The sequence below is a fragment of the Hordeum vulgare genome, chromosome 7H (genome assembly GCF_904849725.1).
Source record: "Hordeum vulgare subsp. vulgare chromosome 7H, MorexV3_pseudomolecules_assembly, whole genome shotgun sequence".
NCBI classification, from domain to species: domain Eukaryota; kingdom Viridiplantae; phylum Streptophyta; class Magnoliopsida; order Poales; family Poaceae; genus Hordeum; species Hordeum vulgare.
The window spans coordinates 194,258,617-194,281,561 of record NC_058524.1 but is presented as its reverse complement, the minus strand read 5'-3'; positions in this window follow the sequence as shown (position 1 = coordinate 194,281,561).

The window sequence follows — 22,945 nt, the reverse complement described above, 5'->3', positions numbered from 1 at the left end:
CGAGTGCAGTATTAAGGACCAGGATAGGTTGTAAAGGTGTTGGGATAAACATCAACGGGCTAGACTTCCTAGCAGATCTTATCATCCTGAAGTCTCAAGGCTTGGATGTGATCCTTGGCATGGATTGGTTGACCAAGCATCAAGGCTTGTTGGACTGTGCCAAGAGGACTATTACCATGACCAATGATAAAGAAGCCAAAGTCAAGTTTGTTCCCAACCCTACCTATGCTCAAGCCCCTCAGGCTAATTGCCTCTCGAGAATTGAGTTGGATCAAGTACCGATGATATGTGAATACCCGGATGTATTTCCTGATAAGCTTCCTGGAATGCCTCCTGACCGTGACATCGAGTTCATTATTGAGTTAATGCCCGGAGCAAGACCCATCTATAAGAAGACCTATAGGATGGGATCTGAAGAGTTGGTTGAACTGAAGAAGCAACTGGCGAAGTAGCTTAGAAAGGGATTTATTCACCCTAGCGCCTCTCCTTTGGAATCACATGTTCTTTTTGTGTTAAAGAGGGATGGAACTATCATACTCTATATTGATTACAGTTCTCTCAATGAGGTCACAATAAAGAACAAGTATCCACTCCCTAAGATTGAAGTTCGATCAATTAAATGGTGCCAAGGTGTTTTCCAAGATCGATTTCAGGACTGGGTAGTACCAGTTGAAGATCAGACCCGAGAATATTCCAAAGACGACATTTGTAACTACGTATGGCCTGTATGAATACAAGGTCATGTCATTTGGGTTAACCAATGCCCCGGCCTACTTCATGTACCTCATGAACAAAGTCGTCATGGAGTATTTGGACAAGTTTGTCGTTGTCTTCATCGATGACATTCTCGTCTGCTCCAAGTCCGAAGAAGAACATGAGCAACACTTGAGGATGGTCCTGGACAAGCTTTGAGAGCACCAGCTTTATGCCAAATTCAGCAAGTGTGGATTCTGGCTGCATGAAGTTGGATTCTTGGGTCACGTGTTGACAAGAGAAGGAGTGTTAGTTGATCCGCCAAGATTGAAGTCATGACGGAGTGGCAATCTACGACCAATATGAAGGAAGTCAGAAGCTTCCTCGAACTCGCAGTATACTACTGCAAGTTTGTTGAAGGGTTCTCAAGCATCGCCTGACCAATGGCTCGGCTCTTGAAGAAGGACAACAAGTTCTAATGGACACCAAAGTGTGAAGAGAGCTTCCACGAGATCAAGAAGAGATTGAGAATGGCCCTAGTTTTGGCCAGCCCCGATACTCACAAGGAGTTTGTGATATATTGTGATGCATAGAGAACCGGGTTGGAGGTGTTGTGTTGCAAGAAGGCAGAGTCATAGAATATCTCTCCAGACAGCTATGCCCTCATGAAGAGAACTACGCCACTCATGACTTTGTGTTGGTATTCGTAGTGCATGCCTTGAAGACATGGCGACATTACCTTCTGGGAAAGTGATGTGAGATATACGGAGACCACAAGAGTTTGAAGTATATTTTCACTCAAAAGGTATTGAACAAGAGGCAGCAAACATGGTTAGAGTTGATCAAGGACTACGACCTCAATGTTCAATATCATCCTAGAAAGGCCAATCTGGTAGCTGATGCCTTGAGCAGGAAGGCTTATTCGTTTAATTCTATGATTAAGGAAAGGTTACCCGCCTTATATGAGGAACTTGAAAGCTTCGGATTGGATCTAGTTGCACCAGGATTTGCCCACGCTGATGGACGATATCAAGGAATCTCAGAAGGGACACGAGAGCATCGAAGGCATCAAGAATAAGATCAAGAATGGCAAGGCTCTAGGATTCGTAGTGGATGAACAAGGAGTTGTATGGTTTGGGAATCGCCTTTGCGTACCCAACAAAGTTGAGCTCAAGAACCAGATCTTGCAAGAAGCACGTGAAACTCCATATTCCATCCATCTTGGAGGAACCAAGATGTATCAAGACCTCAAGACAAGATTCTGGTGGCATGGCATGAAGAGAGAGAGAGAGAGAGAGAGATAGCTGAGCATCAACGGCCCACTGGACTGCTACAACCTCTCAAAGTGCCTGAATGGAAGTGGGACAAAGTCGGGATGGACTTCATCACTGGTCTGCCCAGATCAAGCAAGGGACATGATTCCATTTGGGTCATTATCGACCACCTGACCAAGGTAGCCCACTTCATTCCCATCAGAACCTCTTATGACGGGCACAAACTAGACAGTATCTACATCGAGCATATTATGCGCCTCCATGGAGTTCCAAAGGAGATCGTGTCAGATCAAGGTACATAGTATACCTCGAGATTTTGGAGGGAGTTCCAAGAAGCCATGTGGACCAAGCTATCCCCCAGCACCGCTTTTCACCCTGAGACAGACGGACAGACGGAATGAGTAAATCAGATACTCGAGGATATGCTCTGTTCTTGTGTTTTGGCATATGGAGCCAAATGGGAAGACTGTTTACGCTTTGCCGAATTATCCTACAACAATAGATATTAGTCTAGTCTTCAGATGGCACCATTTGAGCTGTTGTATGGATGCAAGTGCCATACTCCTCTCAACTGGTCAGAAACCGTAGAAGGGCTACTATGTGGACCAGATATTCTTCGGGAAGCAGAAGAACAAGTTCGATAGTCAAAGAGCATCTGGAGACCGCCAAGTCAAGATAGAAGATCTACGCCGATACTAATCACCGAGAAGTAAACTTCTGCGTTGGAGACCATGTCTACCTACGAGTTGCACCTCTAAACGGAAACAAGCGCTTCCACGTCAAGGGAGAGCTCGCGCCAAGGTATATTGGCCCCTTCAAGATCACCGCGAAGCAAGGAGAAGTTGCCTACCAGCTAGAGTTACCATCCAAAATTTCAGATGTGCACAACATATTCCACGTGTCACAACTCTAGAAGTGCCTCCAAGTTCCCAACCGCCCCGACCTCTACAAGGACATCGATCATCAAGCCATTGATCTTCAGCCAAACCTCACTTATCGTGAGAGACCAATCTGCATCTTGGATGAAGTCGAGCATTGCACCCGAAGCCGCACCATCAAGTACCCTAAGGTCCAGTGGAGCAACCACACCGAAGCACAAGCAACATGAGGGTGTGAAGACTACCTTAGATTCGAGTTCCCTTATCTCTTTAGCGCTTAGCCTAGGAATCTCGTGGACGAGATTCTTGTAAGGGGGGTAGTTCTATCACACACTGTGTTTGTACCACTTTTCAAACTATGTTTTTACAAAATTTAGAACCAATTAAAACATTTTGTGTGCTTGTGATGATTGAATTAGTTGCTACTTGCCTCTGTGATTGATTGTGTTATAAATCACAAAAATTAATCTTCTCTCAAGGACCCCTTTCCTTTATCCCAAACCCTTTCCCAATTATTATACCATGTATATAGGACCATAAACTACTTCTATAAAATATTGTTTCAACAAAAGGGCATTTTATTTTTCTAAACTGTCAAAAAACCTTGTGTTGGGATTTGTACTACAAGTCCTCAATTTAGGAGGGGTGTTTTACCCCAATGATTTATTTGGGTCCTATTATCAAAAATACATCCCAAAACCACAAAATAATTATTTTAAAGTTATTTTCCCATTTCATTTAAATACCTTTGTTGTTGCGAGAATTGGTACTTCATAGGAAAAAATTGTTTTCTTGCTTCAAAAATATTTGAGAAACATTAGGGAAACTCAATGGACATATATTTTCCACATAAGAGTTTCAACACATGGTCATGTTCAAAATATTGGAAAAAATCACTCAAAACCCTTTCTACCTATTTCAAGATTTTGAAATGTTTCCATAGTAAATATTCTCAATAAATTCTAGGAAAATTACAGCAAGTCACACATGACATATGTGGTGATCCTACAAAGTTTTATCTCAATCCAAGTTGATTTGGTGCACCTAAATATCCCAAAACCCTCTTTGTCCAGAACCAAATTTGAACAACTTTACATTCCAAGTTTATCCAATTGATCCAAAAATTTACATGGGTGATCTAGACTCCAAATAAGGATGCTACACACGGTTGTGCATTTGTGAGAGTTGATTTGATCACCTAGGTATACAGGAATGTGATTCTGTCTATTTTTGGGGTTCATGTTTACATTGCCAACTTTGCTCAAATGAGCTCAAACTTGGTGATCCCTACTTATTTTACCCACAATTATATCCTGTTAAGTTTTACTCTAATTGAGAAAAGGGATCTTGCCCATAACAATATCTAACACCTTCTGGCAGAATCCCAAAATCACTGCTAGGGCATCCAAAGCTATTCTCCTTAACTCCAACTTTTCACCACAACTTCCCTGAGGCCCAATGAATCTCAAGTAGCCACCCCAACGTCTATCTCCATGATTGCTTGTGTGAAAACCCACTTCCTGCCCCCTGTACAACATCTTTCTTCCTCTCTCTCGGCATCCCCTGTCTTCTGGCCAGCATCGAGGGCATCAAAGGCCCTCTCCTAGTAGTTTACTCCAGCTGCAACTTTAGGACGCAAGTGGACACGCCAGAGCACGTCAGTGGCACAATTATGTCGGCCAAAGTCGCGCTCTCAAGAGTGCGACAGAGCATCCGAGGGTTGACCTCACCCGCGCGGCCACTTCGTACCTCCCCCGTGCACCTCGAGAAGCACCCTGATGTCCGGAAGACGCCAGTGCTACGGCTCCCTCTTTCCTGCCCCTCCCGTTGTCCCCTTCCACGTGCGTGCGCTGCCGTCTGAGCCCCCAACTAGTGAGCTCACACGCGTGGCGTCACGAGGCCCTCCCCTTTGTCCTCTACCCCCTGGCGCATCTCCACAATCTCATTGACCCCACTTGGACCTCTGGTTCACGCCGTCGCAGCCTCGGTGCTCAACCCCGAGTTCCCCCGTGCGCCCGACACCCTGTCCCCGTCACGTGCCTATAAAAGGACCTCCCCAGACCTCCCTCTCCTTCCCTTTCGCATCCACCCAACCCAAATCGAACCCCTGTTCCACTCCCTGTCCATTTCCCCCCTCTCTGTGCTTGAAATAGAGCCGGACGCCGCCGCTTCGGGCTGCCACTGTCCGGGAGGTACATATCCCCATTCTCCCTCTCGTGGCCTTCTTCGTGTTCCACTATGGACCACAACGCTAACGACCTCATACCTTGGATGTATTGCATTCGGAGCCGAGCCCCTCCACCTCGAGCACTTCGGCTGCCGCTCGAGCTCGACGCCGTCGATGGTCCGGTTACCCCTGATGACCTAGCTGACCCCACCCGACTGGCGACGATGCCGTGAGTAGGCTCATGCCCTCGGCGCCCCGAACCGTTGCCCAGATCACCGCCGGTGAGCTCCCCCTCGCCCCTGTCGGGAGGTAGTAGACGATCATGGGGTGGGACCCGTGCATTAGTCTCTTCCCCGCCTCTCTCTCCTTGACACAAGGGGCCCGCATGCAGGTTTAAATTGAAACCTCCCGCGCGCACCCCTTCACTGTGGAACATCCCAATTTTCCTAATTGGGAATGTTTTACATTGTAGCTAAGCATCTGTGCATATTGATTGAAATAAATTTGGCATTTGAGTTCTTTCGACTTTTGATTTTGCATTTCTATTTTTCCTCACACGAGAAATGCCGGGAAAATACTCTCTTGCACGCAAGAGAGAGAGCGGAGGAAAATGACCCTCCAAAGTGCGGGCATTTCTGAAATATTTGGAGCCAAGAAATCCAAAGTTTTATCATGAGAATATTTGCAAAAAGAAAATAAAGCATTTAGGGAATTTCTGAAAAAAAACATTTTTTAAAGTTTTTATTTTTGCTTTGGAAAAATGTTATTCGAATAGAGGATATTTTTCTGATTTTTTGGTATATAATACCCCATATTAAATATTTGATTTGTTTGCTTTTTATTCACTTTTATTTTTCTGTTTCGAAAAAAGATAAAATAGGAAAGTGTTTTTTTAGGAAACCGCCGCCTCGGCACTTAATAGCCGTGGGCCGAATCCCCCCAAGACCCGGGATCCGAATCCCCTACGGATCGGCTGGCCGACCCCTCCGCAGCCCCCTCCCTCCCACTGCCGCATGGGCCCCCGCCCGACCTGCCCCTCCCACCGGTCATCCCCCACCTCTCCCCTTTCCTAAACTCCACCCCGACCCCGAGCCCGAGTCCCCACCGCCGGGATCTCCGCAGCCCCTGCCTCTTCCCCCCCCCGAGCTCCTCCCCCCGACTATAAAAGCCGCCGCCCCCTGCCCGCACCCCGTTCCCCACCACCACGCCAAGCCGCCGCCCCCCAAGCCCCTGCCGCAGGCCTCGCCGGCGAGCACCGAGCTCGACCACCTCGGCCGCACCCGAGGCACCACCCCGAGCCCCCCCGGAGCACTCCCCGACGCCGCCATCCCGCTCCCCGACCTCGCCTGCACCCTCTGGAGCTCTCACCGTCGCCGGAGAACCCCCGCAGCCGCCTCCACCACCTTCGGCCGCTGCCAAGACCTCGCCAGAGTTCATCCCGCCGGTGAGCACCCCACCCCTCCTCTGTAGCCGTTGGATCTAATACGTACGCGTCAGATTAGTTCTTAGATACCTGTTCGGTTTAGCTCAAAAAACCGCCGGTTTTTATTTCACTTAACTTTTAGCCAGTAAGTTTTGTTAGGCTTCGGCCGTTTGCTCCTAACGTTACCAACATACACCCCCACAGCCACTCACAGCGCGCCACGTGTACCCCCTATCTGTTAGCAAATTAGTTTCTTTTTTCTGTCTAGTTCCAAAAACAGCAAAGTTTCTGTTTTGTTTTGGCCATAACTTTGGATCCCGAAGTCCAATGATATTGATTCTTGTTCCACTAGATCCCAATTTTTCTGTAGTTTTTAAAAACATATAATTTGTCTATGTTTGAAATTTTCAAATATGAATTAGATCAGATTTAGTTTAAACCTTGTTTTGCCTATTCCAGGAGTTTAAAAAATGATTTTTGAGTTGATTCTTTTTGCTACTGCTTCCTAGTGATTATATCTTACTGTGGTAGAAGTTTCAAAATTTTTAAAGTATTTTTACTGGGGTTTTTAACAGAAACAAGTTTCTGGCTTAGTGACGCGTATTGAATTCTTTTACTTAGGCCTTAGCAAATTCTTACTTGTGATGTTATTTTTACTTGTTGCTTGATTGTAGTGCTTATGTTGTGTATTATGTTTGTATCGGTAGATCACCCGGAGTACGAAGCGTGTTACTTAGAAGCGCTCGATCAAGACAACTATCATCAAGGCAAGTCATTTTGATCATGTTATTTTCCTATGTTTTCGATGCATGGTAGTTCATCTTTCTTTGCCCAATTGCATGCTGCCTAGGTACTTGGAAATTTTAGTATAAGTTGTAGTATCATGTGGTAGGCACACAAAAACCCCGATACTTGGCCCCGGGACGACAATTTTATATTTGCTATGCTTGAGTAGACGGGTTTTCGGTTGAGTGCATAACACGAGTGATGCGAGGTTGATTGAATAATCAAGACCGGTTAAGACAAGATTTTCAAGACCCCGGACGCAATGCAACTCTGGGTGAAGGACGATTGATCGGCTCCCTGGAGAAACCAGTGGATGGCCCGGGATGCTGGAGACGGCCATGACATCCTGCGGAAAGCTTCACCCAGGCTCGAAGAGACGGACGGAGACTTCAAGACTCAAGGCTTACCTGCACAGCCACAAGTCATTATCCGCTCTGGCTTGGTTGGACAATGCGGCGACTCTGGACAGGCGGTGCTAGCAGATGTAGAAGAACGGTAGGAATGGATGGGCACCGACAGGGATTCAGAGGGACCCGTTGAAAGACCATGTTTTGATCATCCGGTATTCAAACACCCTGAAGTGCGAGGACAAACACGGAGGCGATCAAATCTTGTGAGGAACGTGTGCAAAACTCTGCAGAGTGCCCAACCTAATCGATTAGCCGTGTCCACGGTCATGGACGACTTGAGCCGAAGGCATTGAAATTCCCCTGAACTCTCGACACAACTTAATAATGATGTGGGTGTTAACAACTATTCGGGCACGAGAATTGGTTGGCGGAACCATCTCGTTAACAACAAACAATGTAGTAATATTTTGCTTCCAACCCTCTTGTTGTAGGATAAAACTGGCTTTATGCAAAACTTAGCCCCACCGGCCAAATATGCATGTAGAGATAGTTGATTATTATTTTACTCCTCTCTTTGATGACTTGTCGGCATATTCCATATGCTGACCTACACGGTTGCAATGTATCATGTTACAGAGTAATTTTCCAACCAGGAGTGAGGCTACGATCTACGCTCAGCGACATGCCCTCGAGACGGATTGACTCGTCTACCTGATGCTTCCGCTAGTCTTCGTTAGATATCTCATGAGATGGCCTTCAGCCACTTTATTGTAATCCTTTATTGTAATAAAGTACTCTTTATGAGATTTCTATTAATAAAGCTATGTGATTGAACTCTTGAATATATACATTATGTACTGAGTGTGTACCAGCATGATCTTGGGATGGTACGGAAACACCAGAGGCTTGACTCGTCTTGAGTCGGGTCGCTACAGAAATGGTATTCAGAGCACACGCTGACCATAGGACGTAACCTCTAGGAATGGAAAATCCTTAGGAAGAAAACTATTTTCTTATGTCTATAAATCCTCTATTTTCTCTTCTGATCATTTCTGACTTCTCTCCGATTTTTCCAATGTTTTAGATGGCCACCTTCATCCCTGTTAAGTTCACGGAGTTTTGCCAGCCCGACGCCACTATGCCTTTCAGAAAGGAGCTGGTGCAGATCACCAAGGACTTGAGGATTGCTCTGCCGACCATCACAGGGAAGCCGACTTCATCTTACCCGGAGGATTCACGCTACAGGATCGAGGTGCACGTTCCCGGAAGGACATTCGAGCCGCGCACTGAGCCGGTGGATTTCAAGTTCATCGCACCCAACTGGATTCTCGGAAGGGACATGGCGATCCATTGTGCACTCGGACGTATCAAGGAAGAGTACAAAGGCTGCCCTATTTCACCAGACCTATTCACGGTATCCTGGAGAAGCGAAGACGGAGAAATCATCTCAAGCAAGACCAAGGACGCTCTCCTGTCTTATGCCCAGACCTTGGAGAAGAACAACGGGACTCTGGAGCATCGTGTGATCAAGGACGCGAGGAAGATCAAGCAACTTTCGCTCCGCGAACTCGAACTCGAAGAAGCAGCCCGGGAAGCCCACTATGAGCACGAACTGGCGGTGAAGGACTTTCTGGAGCGGATCGAGAAGCTGAAGAATCGAGTTGCATACCTGGAGGAGGAACAGGACATGGGCGAGAACCTTCATCCCGAAGGCGACGTAGCCCCCTTGATCAGCAATGACGAGGACTATGAAGAAAGATGCACCGAAGGACCCATCACCATGCTTTTCTGAGGAGGACACTTAGACTAGACCACCAAATTTACTTTATCGTTATACGCTTAGGCCGATGTTTAGGATTATCGAATCTTGTATCCTCGTGTGAACCTTTGTGATGGTATTGAATAAAATGTGTGGTGTGATACTTGTTTGTTGCATTTCATATGGGTAGTGTAATTACTCTTAGACCATTGTTCTATGCTAAACTCACCCCTCTAGAAACATCATATGCCTCCAAGACGCGCCCCTGAGTCCAACTTTCCGCCGGAACTCACCCAGTTGATCCAGCAACAGAACACCCTGATGCAGCTGATCATCCAGAACCAGAACAATAACAACAACCATCATCCACCCCAGGCCGACAATCTCACCCGTTTCCTGAGGTTGAACCCTCCGACTTTCTCCAGCAGCATTGAGCCCATTGTGGCAGATGATTGGCTCCGCAAAATGGAGCGTGAACTTATCACTGCTGGTTGTATTGAAGCTGAGAAGGTGCGCTTTGCCGCGCATCAACTTGAAGGCCCTGCAGCTACATGGTGGGGGAACTACATGTTGGAAATATGCCCTAAGGCAATAATAAAATGGTTATTATCATATTTCCTTGTTCATGATAATTGTCTATTGTTCATGCTATAATTGTATTAACAAGAAATAGTAATACATGTGTGAATAAATAGATCACAATGTGTCCCTAGCAAGCCTCTAGTTGGCTAGCTCGTTAGTTAATAGATGATCATGGTTTCCTGATCATGGGCATTAGATGTCATTGATAACGGGATCACATCATTGGGAGAATGATGTGATGGACAAGACCCAATCCTAAGCATAGCACTAGATCGTATTGTTCGTATGCTAAAGCTTTTCTAATGTCAAGTATCTTTTCCTTCGACCGTGAGATTGTGCAACTCCCGGATACCGTAGGAGTGCTTTGGGTGTATCAGACGTCACAACGTAACTGGGTGACTATAAAGGTGCACTACGGGTACCTCCGAAAGTGTCTGTTGGGTTGGTACGAATCGAGATCGGGATTTGTCACTCCGTGTGACGGAGAGGTATCTCTGGGCCCACTCGGTAGAACATCATCATGAGCTCAATGTGACTAAGGAGTTGGTCACATGATGACGTGCTACGGAACGAGTAAAGAGACTTACCGGTAACGAGATTGAACAAGGTATAGGTATACCGACGATCGAATCTCGGGCAAGTTCTATACCGACAGACAAAGGGAATCGTATACGGGATTGATTGAATCCTTGACATCGTGGTTCATCCGATGAGATCATCGTGGAGAAAGTGGGAGCCACCATGGGTATCCAGACCCCGCTGATGGTTATTGGCCAGAAAGGTGTCTCGGTCATGTCTGCCTGTCTCCCGAACCCGTAGGGTCTACACACTTAAGGTTCGATGACGCTAGGGTTATAGGGAATTGTTATACGAGGTTACCGAAAGTTGTTCGGAGTCCCGGATGAGATCCCGGACGTCACGAGGAGCTCCGGAATGGTCCGGAGGTAAAGATTGATATATAGGACGGATGGTTTCGCATACCGGAAGTGTTTCGGGCATCACAGGTAACGTACCGGGACCACCGGGACCACCGGAGGTGGCCCCGGGGGACCACCGAAAGGGGGCAACGTCCCCGGGAGATAAGGTGGGCCAAGTGGGGGTGGGAACCAGCCCCTAGGTGGGCTGGTGCGCCTCCCCACTCAGCCCATAGCGCAAGGGAGAGAAAAGGGGGGCAAACCCTAGGCCAGGTGGGCCTAAGGCCCACCAGATGGTGCGCCCACCCCTCCTCCCCCTTCTGGCCGCCGCACCTCCCATCTGGGGGGCTGCCGCACCCCCTAGGGTGGGAACCCTAGGGGTGGCACCCCCTCTCCCCTTCCCCTATATATATCGGGCACTTTTGGCCATTGAGACACACGGTTTTTCCTCTCTCTCGGCGCAGCCCCGCTCCTCTCCCTCCTCCTCTCTGCCGGTGCTGGGCGAAGCCCTGCCGGGAGACCTCATCTCTCCATTGACACCACGCCGTCGTGTTGCTGGAGTTCTTCCCCAACCTCTCCCTCCTCCTTGCTGGATCAAGGTGCGGGAGACGTCACCGGGCTGCACGTGTGTTGAACGCGGAGGTGCCGTTGTTCGGCACTAGATCGGAATCTCTACGAGCACGACTCCATCAACCGCGTTCTAGCAACGCTTTCGCTTAGCGATCTTCAAAGGTATGAAGATGCTCTTACCCCTCTCTCTTTGCTGGTCTCTCCATAGGAAGATCTGAATATGCGTAGGAAAATTTTGAATTTATGCTACGTTCCCCATCAGTGGTATCCGAGCCAGGTTTTCTATGCGTAGATTTTATGCACGAGTAGAACACAAAAGTTGTGGGCGATGATTTGTCAATTTGCTTGCCTCTGCTAGTCTTATTCTTTTCCGGCGGTATTGTGGGATGAAGCGGTCCGGACCGACTTTACACGTACTCTTACGTGAGACTGGTTCCACACAGACATGCACATCGTGCATAAGGGTGGCTAGCGGGTGTCTGTCTCTCCTACTCTAGTCGGATTGGATTTGATGAAAAGGGTCCTTATGAAGGGTAAATAGCTTTGGCATATCATCGTTGTGGCGGTCACATAGGTAAGAAGGCGTTCTTGCTAGAAACCCAAATCAGCCACGTAAAACTTCAACAACAATTAGAGGACGTCTAACTTGTTTTTGCAGGGTTTGACATGTGATGTGATATGGCCAAAGTTGTGATGTTGCATGTATGATGTATGAGATGATCATGTTATTGTAATAGGTTTCACGACTTGCATGTCGATGAGTATGACAACCGGAAGGAGCCATAGGAGTTGTCTTAATATATTTTATGAGATGCGACGCCATGTGCTTACTACTTTTACTTCATTGCTAACGGTTAGCTATAGTAGTAGTGATAGTAGTAGTTGGCGTGACGACTTCACGAAGACACGATGATGGAGATCATGGTGTCACGCCGGTGACGATGATGATCATGCGATGCCTGAAGATGGAGATCGAAAGAGCAAAGATGATAATGGCCATATCATGTCACTATATGATTGCATTGTGATGTTTATCATGTTTTACATCTTATTGCTTAAAACGGCGGTAGCATAATAAGATGACCCCTCTTAAAATTTCGAGAACGTATTCCCCTAAGTGTGCACCGTTGCGAAGGTTCGTTGTCTCGAAGCACCACGTGATGATCGGGTGTGATAGATTCTAATGTTCGCATACAACGGGTGTAAGCCAGATTTACACACGCGAAACACCTAAGTTGACTCGACGAGCTTAGCATGTACAGACATGACCTCGAATACAAGAGACCGAAAGGTCGAACATGAGTCGTATGGTTGAATATGATCAGCATGAAGTTGCTCACCATGGTGACTAGTCCGTCTCACGTGATGATCGGACACGGGTTAGTCAACATGGATCATGTATCCCTTAGATGACTAGAGGGATGTCGATTTAAGTGGGAGTTCATACTTAATTTGATTAACTGAACTTAATTGTCATGAACTTAGTCTAAAAGTTGTCTTTATAAATATTGTAGATGTCCAACGTCAACCTCAATTTCAACGCATTCCTAGAGAAAAACAAGCTGAAATAAGATGGTAGCAACTATGCGGACTGGGTTCGCAACTTGAAGCTCATCCTTGAAGCAGCTAAAAAGGCTTATGTCCTTAATGCGCCGCTAGGTGACCCTCCCGCTCCCGCAGCAGCCCAAGACATTCTGAACGTCTGGCAAACGCGGAGTGATGACTACTCTCAGGTCAGGTGTGGCATGTTATATAGTTTAGAAACGGGGCTCCAAAGGCGTTTTGAGCAACACGGGGCATATGAGATGTTCCAGGAGCTGAAGCTAGTTTTTCAAGCTCATGCCCGTGTCGAGACATATGAAGTCTCCGACAAGTTCTTCAGCTATAAGATGGAGGAGAACAGTTCTGTCAGTGAGCACATACTCAAAATGTCTGGGTTACACGGTCGTCTGACTTCACTTGGAGTCGAACTTCTGATGATGCTATAATTGACAAAATCCTCCAGTCTCTCCCAGCAAGCTACAAGGGCTTTGTGCTTAACTACAACATGCAAGGGATGGAGAAGACCATTCTCGAGTTGTACTCGATGCTCAAGTCTGCAGAAGTAGAAATCAAGAAGGAGCATCAAGTGTTGATGGTCAACAAGACCACTAGTTTCAAGAAAGGCAGGGGTAAGAAGAACTTCAAGAAAGACGGCAAAGCTGTTGCTGCGCTCGGTAAGCCAGATGCCGGGAAGAAGAAAAAGAACGGACCCAAGCCTGAGACTGAGTGCTTCTATTGCAAGGGAAAGGGTCACTCGAAGCGGAACTGCCCCAAATACTTAGCGGACAAGAAGGCCGGCAACGTTAAAGGTATATGTGATATACATGTTATTGATGTGTACCTTACCAGCGCTCGTAGTAGCTCCTGGGTATTTGATACCGGTGCTGTTGCTCAAATTTGTAACTCAAAGCAGGAACTGCGGAATAAGCGGAGACTGGCCAAGGACGAGGTGACGATGCGCGTCGGGAATGGTTCAAAAGTCGATGTGATCGCCGTCGGCATGCTACCTCTACATCTACCGTTGGGATTAGTTTAAGACCTTAATAATTGTTATTTAGTACCAGCTTTAAGCATGAACATTGTATCAGGGTCTTGCTTAATGTGAGACGGCTACTCATTTAAGTCAGAGAATAATGGTTGTTCTATTTATATGAGTGATATGTTTTATGGTCATGCTCCGCTGGTGAATGGTTTATTCTTGATGAATCTCGATCGTGATGTTACACATATTCATAGTGTGAGTACCAAAAGATGCAAAGTTGATAATGATAGTCCCACATACTTGTGGCACTGCCGCCTTGGTCATATCGGCGTTAAGCGCATGAAGAAGCTCCATACTGATGGACTATTGGAGTCTCTTGACTTTGAATCATTTGACACATGCGAACCGTGCCTCATGGGCAAGATGACTAAGACTCCATTCTCAGGAATAATGGAGAGAGCAACCGACTTATTGGAAATAATACATACTGATGTGTGTGGTCCAATGAACGTTGAAGCTCGCGCTGGTTATTGTTATGTTCTCACTCTCAACGATGATTTGAGTAGGTATGGGTATATCTACTTGATGAAGCACAAATCTGAGACGTTTGGAAAGTTCAAGGAATTGCAGAGTGAGGTTGAGAATCAACGTGACAGAAAAATTAAATGTCTACGATCTGATCGTGGAGGAGAATATTTGAGTCACGAGTTTGGCACACACCTAAGGAAGTGTGGAATCGTTTCACAACTGACACCGCCTGGCACACCGCAGCGCAACGGAGTGTCTGAACGTCGTAATCGCACTTTATTAGATATGGTACGATCTATGATGTCTCTCACCGACTTACCGCTATCATTTTGGGGATACGCATTAGAAACTACTACATTCACTTTAAATAGGGCACCGTCTAAATCCGTTGAGACGACACCGTATGAACTATGGTTTGGCAAGAAACCTAAGTTGTCGTTTCCTAAAGTTTGGGGCTGCGATGCTTATGTGAAGAAACTTCAACCAGAAAAGCTCGAACCCAAAGCGGAGAAATGCGTATTCATAGGATACCCTAAGGAAACTATTGGGTATACCTTCTATCTTAGATCCGAAGGTAAAACCTTTGTTGCCAAGAACGGATCCTTTCTAGAGAAAGAGTTTCTCTCGAAAGAAGTAAGTGGGAGAAAGGTAGAACTTGATGAGGTAATTACACCCCCTCTCGAATAGGATAGTAGTGCAGCGCGGGAAGCTGTTCCTGTGGCGCCTACACCGACTGAAGAGGAAGTTAATGATGATGATCATGAAGCTTCGGATAAAGCTACTACTGAACCGCGAAGGTCCACAAGGGCACGCTCCGCACCAGAGTGGTACGGCAACCCTATGATGGAAATCATGTTGTTAGACAACGGTGAATCTTCGAACTATGAAGAAGCAATGGCGGGCCCGGATTCCAATAAATGGCTTGAGGCTATGAAATCCGAGATAGGATCCATGTATGAGAACAAAGTATGGACTTTGGTGGACTTGCCCGCTGACCGGCGAGCCATAGAAAATAAATGGATCTTCAAGAAGACTGATGCAAACGGTAATGTAACCGTTTACAAAGCTCGACTTGTCGCAAAGGGTTTTCGACAAATTCAAGGAATTGACTACGAAGAGACTTTCTCTCCCGTAGAGAAGCTGAAATCAGTCCGAATCATGTTAGCAATTGCCGCCTTTTATGATTATGAAATTTGGCAAATGGACGTCAAAACAGCGTTCCTTAACGGGAACCTTAAGGAAGAGTTGTATATGATGCAACCAGAAGGTTTTGTCGACCCTAAGGGTGCTAAAAAAGTATGCAGGCTCCAGCGCTCCATCTATGGGCTGGTGCAAGCATCTCGGAGTTGGAACATTCGCTTTAATGAGGTGATTAAAGCGTTTGGATTCATACAGGTTTACGGAGAAGCCTGTCTGTACAATAAAGTGAGTGGGAGCCTTGTAGCTTTCCTCATACTATATGTGGATGACATATTATTGATGGGGAATAATATAGAGATGTTGGAGAGCATAAAGGCCTATTTGAACAAGAGTTTTTCAATGAAGGACCTTGGAGAAGCTGCATACATATTAGGCATCAAGATCTATAGAGATAGATCGAGACGCCTCATAGGTCTTTCGCAAAGTACATACCTTGACAAGATATTGAAGAAGTTCAATATGGAAAACTCAAAGAAAGGGTTCTTGCCAATTTTGCAAGGTATGAGATTGAGTAAGACTCGGTCGCCGACCACGGCAGCAGATAGAGAGAAGATGAGTTCTGTCCTCTACGCTTCAGCCGTGGGCTGTCTAATGTATGCCATGCTGTGTACCAGACCTGATATAAACCTTGCCATAAGTTTGGTAGGGAGGTATCAAAGTGATCCACGCATGGAACACTGGACAGCGGTCAAGAATGTCCTTAAGTACCTGAAGAGGACTAAGGAAATGTTTCTCGTTTATGGAGGTGACGAAGAGCTCATCGTAAAGGGTTACGTTGACGCTAGCTTCGACACAGATCCGGATGACTCTAAGTGACAAACCGGATACGTATATGTGTTGAATGGTGGGGCAGTGAGCTGGTGCAGCAGCAAGCAAGAAGTCGTGGCAGCATCTACATGTGAAGCGGAGTACATAGCTGCTTCAGAAGCGGCTCATGAAGGAATTTGGATGGAGGAGCTCATCACCGACCTTGGAGTGGTTCCAAGCGCGTCGGGTCCTATGACACTCTTTTGTGATAACACTGGAGCCATTGCCATATCCAAGGAGCCCAGGTTTCACCGGAAGACGAAGCACATTAAGCGCCGCTACAACTCCATCCAGGACAATGTCCAGAGTGGAGTGATAGATATTTGTAAAGTACACACGGATCAGAATATTGCAGACCCGTTGACTAAACCTCTTCCACGAGCAAAACATGATCATCACCATGATGCTATGGGTGTTCGATACATCACAATGTAACTAGATTATTGACTCTAGTTCAAGTGGGAGACTGTTGGAAATATGCCCTAGAGGCAATAATAAAATGGTTATTATCATATTTCCTTGTTCATGATAATCGTCTATTGTTCATACTATAATTGTATTAACAGGAAACAGTAATACATGTGTGAATAAATAGATCACAATGTGTCCCTAGCAAGCCTCTAGTTGGCTAGCTCGTTAGTCAATAGATGATCATGGTTTCCTGATCATGGGCATTAGATGTCATTGATAACGGGATCACATCATTGGGAGAATGATGTGATGGACAAGACCCAATCCTAAGCATAGCACTAGATCGTATTGTTCGTATGCTAAAGCTTTTCTAATGTCAAGTATCTTTTCCTTCGACCGTGAGATTGTGCAACTCCCGGATACCGTAGGAGTGCTTTGGGTGTATCAAACGTCACAACATAACTGGGTGACTATAAAGGTGCACTACGGGTACCTCCGAAAGTGTCTGTTGGGTTGGTACGAATCGAGATCGGGATTTGTCACTCCGTGTGACGGAGAGGTATCTCTAGGCCCACTCGGTAGAACGTCATCATGAGCTCAATGTGACTAAGGAGTTGGTCACACGATGATGTGCTACGGAACGAGTAAAGAGACTTACCGGTAACGAGATTGAACAAGGTATAGGTATACCGACGATCGAATCTCGGGCAAGTTCTATACCGACAGACAAAGGGAACCGTATACGGGATTGATTGAATCCTTGACATCGTGGTTCATCCGATGAGATCATCGTGGAGCAAGTGGGAGCCACCATGGGTATCCAGACCCCACTGATGGTTATTGGCCAGAGAGGTGTCTCGGTCATGTCTGCCTGTCTCCCGAACCCGTAGGGTCTACACACTTAAGGTTCGATGACGCTAGGGTTATAGGGAATTGTTATACGAGGTTACCGAAAGTTGTTCGGAGTCCCGTATGAGATCCCGGACGTCACGAGGAGCTCCGGAATGGTCCGGAGGTAAAGATTGATATATAGGACGGATGGTTTCGGATACCGGAAGTGTTTCGGGCATCACCGGTAACGTACCGGGACCAGCGGGACCACCGGAGGTGGCCCCGGGGGACCACCGAAAGGGGGCAACGACCCCGGGAGATAAGGTGGGCCAAGTGGGGGTGGGAACCAGCCCCTAGGTGGGCTGGTGCGCCTCCCCACTCAGCCCATAGCGCAAGGGAGAGAAAAGGGGGGGCAAACCCTAGGCCAGGTGGGCCTAAGGCCCACCAGATGGTGCGCCCACCCCTTCTCCCCCTTCTGGCCGCCGCACCTCCCATCTGGGGGGGCTGCCGCACTCCCTAGGGTGGGAACCCTAGGGGTGGCACCCCCTCTCCCCTTCCCCTATATATATCGGGCACTTTTGGCCATTGAGACACACGGTTTTCCTCTCTCTCGGCGCAGCCCCGCTCCTCTCCCTCCTCCTCTCTGCCGTTGCTTGGCGAAGCCCTACCGGGAGACCTCGTCTCTCCATCGACACCATGCCGTCGTGTTGCTGGAGTTCTTCCCCAACCTCTCCCTCCTCCTTGCTGGATCAAGGTGCGGGAGACGTCACCGGGCTGCACGTGTGTTGAACGCGGAGGTGCCGTTGTTCGGCACTAGATCGGAATCGCTACGAGTACGACTCCATCAACCGCGTTCTAGCAACGCTTCCGCTTAGCGATCTTCAAAGGTATGAAGATGCTCTTACCCCTGTCTCGTTGCTGGTCTCTCCATAGGAAGATCTGAATATGCGTAGGAAAATTTTGAATTTATGCTACGTTCCCCATCACTACACCACCACATACCCCATTGCTGGTGTCACTTGGGAGCAATTCAAGCAAGCCTTCCGCACCGCACATGTCTCAGCTGGTGCAATGAGTCTGAAGAAGCGTGAGTTTCGCAACTTACGCCAGGGGAATCGCTCTGTGGCCCAGTATGTCGATGAATTCAGCATGCTCGCCCGTTATGCACCTGGAGATGTGGCCGATGATGCGGCCAAGCAGGAAAAGTTCTTGGAGGGACTCAATGATGAGCTGAGCATTCAGTTGACTGTAGCCACCTTCAACAACTACCAGGAGCTGGTTGATAAGGCCCTCATCTTGGAGGGGAAACACCAGCAGATGGAGAACCGCAAGCGGAAGTATGGGATTGGAAAGTTCAACTCCGGCACTCAGCAGAAGCCTCGCTACACCCCCTATTCAGGGAATACCGGGACTGGGTCCGGTAAGTTTGGAGGACACGTCCAGCATAACCACCCAGTGCACAACCATGGAGGCCAGAATCATGGAGGAAATGGGAACCACCGCAACAACAGCAACTTCAAGAATGGCGGTACTGGCACTCAGCAGCATTCAGCTCCATCTCAGAAGGATCTGAACCACATCATCTGCTTCAAGTGTCAGAAGACGGGACACTATGCCACTGAATGTCCCCAGAACAAGCAGGGAAATGGAAACCGCAACGGAAACTCTGCAGCAAAGAAGCCCAATCCTTTTCCTCGAGCTCAGGTGAACCACATTGATGTTGAAGAGGTCTATGATCACCCCGATACTGTGGTTGGTAAGTTTTTGCTAAATTCACGTCCAGTATTAGTACTTTTTGATTCTGGTGCAACTCATTCATTCATATCAAGGGTATTTGTGGAAAAGTATAGTTTGCCAATTAGAACCCACAGCCAGCCTATTAAGGTCAGTTCCCCAGGAGGCATGATGATAGCCGGGATAGGATGCCATGCTTTGAGTCTCAACATCGGGAACCATAATTTGCCCACCGACCTCATCGTATTAGAGTCCCAGGGATTGGATGTAATCCTAGGCATGGATTGGTTGGCCAAGTATGAAGGGAATATTGATTGTGCCCTTAAGTCTATTTTGCTCACCACCCCCGAGCAGAAGCGGATTAAGTACGTGTCTCAGCGCCCGACACGGAGTAAGAGAGTAAACTCTCTCACGGGAGTAGTCCTGGAGGAAGTACCGATTGTACAGGAGTACCCAGATGTATTTCTGGAGGAATTGCCGGGCATGCCACCTGATAGAGAGATTGAGTTCTTGATTGAGCTATTACCCGGAACAGCCCCGATATCCAAGAGACCCTATCGGATGCCCGCAAATGACTTGATAGAAATCAAGAAGCAAATTAAGGAGTTGTTGGACAAAGGGTATAGTCGCCCAAGTTTTAAATATTTTAACTACCTATAAAAATGGTTTTCGAAACTTTTTTCACTTCAAAACAAGAATCCAATACCAAGCTTACAAGTACCCTACTATTTCATAAAAATGGTGTGACATTTCTAGGAAGACTTTATTTTCTCTATTTTTGTTGTGCTCTTATTTTTGCCCGTTAATATTGCGAAGATAGATTGTGTTGTTGATGAGGGACTTGGACCAGAAGACTTCGAAGACCCCAAGAACTTTGTTGAGCCAGACAAGCAACCCTTTGACCATGTCTAAGAAATTACTTTTATGCATGACATATAACACTTCATTCCGATGCATTGAATCATGTCGAATCGGTGACCACCTTGATGGGTTGTTTCCGGTAACTGCTCGTTGATACTTGAGAAACAAGTGGTGTACTGAGAAAGGTTGTGTGTGTGGTTTCAAAAACAGGAGAGATTTAAGATTTGTTGACCATCCCAACCTTACATGTGTAACCACGATACCCCTTTGTGGGACGGGGCTTTGTTGATTACCTTGGTCGATGCTAGAAGAGAGCCCGCATTACTAGTGGCGGGAGAGCCGAGTCACCCTCTCGAGATGGGGTCGTGCCAGGTAGGGCGACCATGATATGTTTTCATAGGCACTTGGCACACCATTGTCTCCCCTCAAGGATGGTACGATCTTGAGCGAGGCTCGTATGATGTACATCTTGAGGACGTGGGCCAACCAATGGACTCTTTGTTTAGTGTCGCCAGGGGAAAAGCATTGTTCGGGTGCTTGACATGGAAGTTCCCCGAGTCTTGTGGGTACAACACGCAACCTCTATAGAGTGTAAAACTATTCGAATAGTGCTACTTCTTGAGCTTGCGTTGGTTTTTCCCTTGAAGAGGAAAGGGTGATGCAGCAAAGTAGAGATAAGTATTTCCCTCGGTTTGAGAACCAAGGTATCAATCCAGTAGGAGTATCAAGATGAGGCACCAAGGCACCTCCGCAAGAACAAACAAACTTGCACCCAACGCGATAAAGGGGTTGTCAATCCCTTTACGATTACTTGCAAGGTGAGATCTCATAGTGATAATAGGTAAATATAAATAAATAAATAAAAGTGCAGCAAGGTATTTTTGGTTTTTATGTAGATCTGAATATATAATGTGTAAAATAGACCCGGGGGCCATAGTGTTCACTAGAGGCTTCTCTCATTATAGCAACTATTACGGTGGCTGAACGAATTACGGTCGAGCAATTGATAGAATCGCGCAAAGTCATGACAATATCTAAGGCAATGATCATACATATAGGCATCGTGCCCGAGACAAGTAGAACGATACTTTCTGCATCTACTACTATTACTCCACACATCGACCGCTATCCAGCATGCATCTAGTGTATTAAGTTCATAACAAACAGAGTAACACCTTAAGCAAGATGACATGATGTAGAGGGATAAATTCATGCAATATGATATAAAACCCATCTTTTTACCCTTGATGGCAACAACACGATGCGTGCCTCGCTACCTCTTCTGTCACTAGGTGAGGACACCGCACGTTATGAACCCAAAACCAAGCACTTCTCCCATTGCAAGAATTATAGATCAAGTTGGCCAAACGAAACCCATAACTCGAAGAGAATTACAAGGATATGAAATCATGCATATAAGAAATCAGAGGAGACTCAAATAATATTCATAGATAATCTGATCATAAATCCACAATTCATCGGATCTCGACAAACACACCGCAAAAGAAAGTTACATCGAATAGATCTCCATGAAGATCATGGAGAACTTTGTATTGAAGATCCAAGAGAGAGAAGAAGCCATCTAGCTACTAGCTATGGACCCAAAGGTCTGTGGTGAACTACTCACGCATCATCGAAGAGGCAATGGTGTTGATGAAGAAGCCCTCCGTGTTCGAATCCCCCTCCGGCAGGGCACCAGAACGGTCCCCAGAAGGGATCTCGCAAAAACAGAAGCTTGCGGCGGCGGAAAAGTATTTTTTTTGGCTCTCGCTATTGGTTTGAGGATTTTAGGGAATTTATAGGTGAAAGAGGTAGGGCAAAGGAGGCACGGGGGGCCCACGAGCCTGCTAGGCGCGCCCCCCTGGGGCGCGCCTAGGGGGCTCATGACCTCCCACGAGACCCCGTGCCTTGGTTCTCAAGTCTTCTGGATCCCTTCTGTTATGGAAAATATCATCCCGAAGGTTTTATTCCGTTTGGACTCCTTTAATATTCTTATATGAAAAAGGTCAAAAACACAGAAAAAACAGAAACTGGCACTGTGCACTGAGTTAATAGGTTAGTCCCAAAAATGATATAAAATAGCGTATAAATGCATATAAAACATCCCAAGTTGATAATATAATAGCATGGAACAATAAAAAATTATAGATACGTTGGAGACGGATCAAGCATCCCCAAGCTTAACTCCTGCTCGTCCTCGAGTAGGGAAGTGATAAAGACCGAATTTTTGATGTGGAATGCTACCTAACATATTTGTTCTTTGTAACTTCTTTATTGTGGCATGAATGTTCAGATCCATAAGATTCAAAACAATAGTTTAATATTGACATGAAAACAATAATACTTCAAGCATACTAGCAAAGTAATCATGAACTTTTGAAATAACAAGGCCAAAGAAATTCATCCCTACAAAATCATATAGTCTGGCTATGGTCCATCATCCCCACACAACGAATTTAAATCATGCACAACCCCGGTATTGGCCAAGTAATTGTTTTCGCACTCTTACTTTCTCAAACTTTTTCAACTCTAACACAATACATGAGCATGAGCCATGGATATAACACTATAGGTGGAATAGAGTGTGGTGCAGGTTGTGAGGCAAAAAGGAGGAGATGGTCACATCGACTCGGCGTATCAACGGGCTATGGAG